The sequence below is a fragment of the Atta cephalotes genome (genome assembly GCF_000143395.1).
Source record: "Atta cephalotes unplaced genomic scaffold scaffold00004, whole genome shotgun sequence".
Classification (NCBI taxonomy): domain Eukaryota; kingdom Metazoa; phylum Arthropoda; class Insecta; order Hymenoptera; family Formicidae; genus Atta; species Atta cephalotes.
In genome coordinates, this window is record NW_012130068.1 from 3,870,161 (window position 1) to 3,871,074 (window position 914).

General features: G+C 40.3%; 1 non-coding gene across 1 annotated transcript; it reads left to right on the top strand.

Annotated features, from left to right (window-relative positions):
• Positions 1 to 347: 347 nt before the first annotated feature.
• Trnak-uuu lies at positions 348 to 420 on the top strand. Its single transcript has one exon. It is a non-coding gene; the product is annotated as a tRNA-Lys (tRNA).
• The last annotated feature ends 494 nt before the right edge of the window (positions 421 to 914 follow it).

Consider the following 914-nt stretch of genomic DNA (forward strand, 5'->3'; position numbering starts at 1 on the left):
GTGTGTCGTGTACGTGTGTGTGTGTGTGTGTGTGTGTGTGTGTGTGTGTGTGTGTGTGTGTGTGTGTGTGTGTGTGTGTGTGTGTGTGTGTGTGTGTGTGTGTGTGTGTGTGTGTGTGTGTGTGTGTGTGTGTGTGTGTGTGTGTGTGTGTGTGTGTGTGTGTGTGTGTGTGTGTGTGTGTAATTAAGTGCATATTAAATATTTATTTTTAGACCATCTTGTCTATGCATTTTTTTAAATTACATAACTAAACTTGTTAGCTTTCTGAGCTATTTAAATTTATATGAATGAAAAGCAATTTTGACAAATGCATCGCGTGAGAGTCTTTAAAGACCTTATATCTCGACGCCCGGATAGCTCAGTCGGTAGAGCATCAGACTTTTAATCTGAGGGTCCAGGGTTCGAGTCCCTGTTCGGGCGTTTTTTTTTCGTGTTTTTTCACTATGATCGAATACTCTCAGTTGTCATCAAAAGAAGACTTTTATTTGGTCGGTTACAATTTGTGTGACGATTTTGGCGCAGAGTTCATTTTCTAATAAAAAAATTTAAACGATAAATTCCAGCGACGATTCTGAAGAGAAATCCCATGGGTCTGTCGCTGTGATTCGGTCATTCGAGCCATTTCACTCTTCCGGATCGTTCCATTATCTCCCCGAATCCTGTCTCTCTATTTGCTGCCGCAATATGGGAGATACTTGTACACCACCTTCCAGTCTGTTAGCCAGGCTGTAGCGAGTATTGACGTCGCTCCGTAACATAGAATCGGAATTTTGCTGCAAGAGAGAAACGGCGGATAAAATTTTGCAATTTGGCATAAATAGCAGCGAGATCTTTCGAGGATACGAAAAGATAACTGCTTGATTCCAGCAAAGAACTTTTTATTGAATTTTACTGAATTTTTAATATTTATTTCG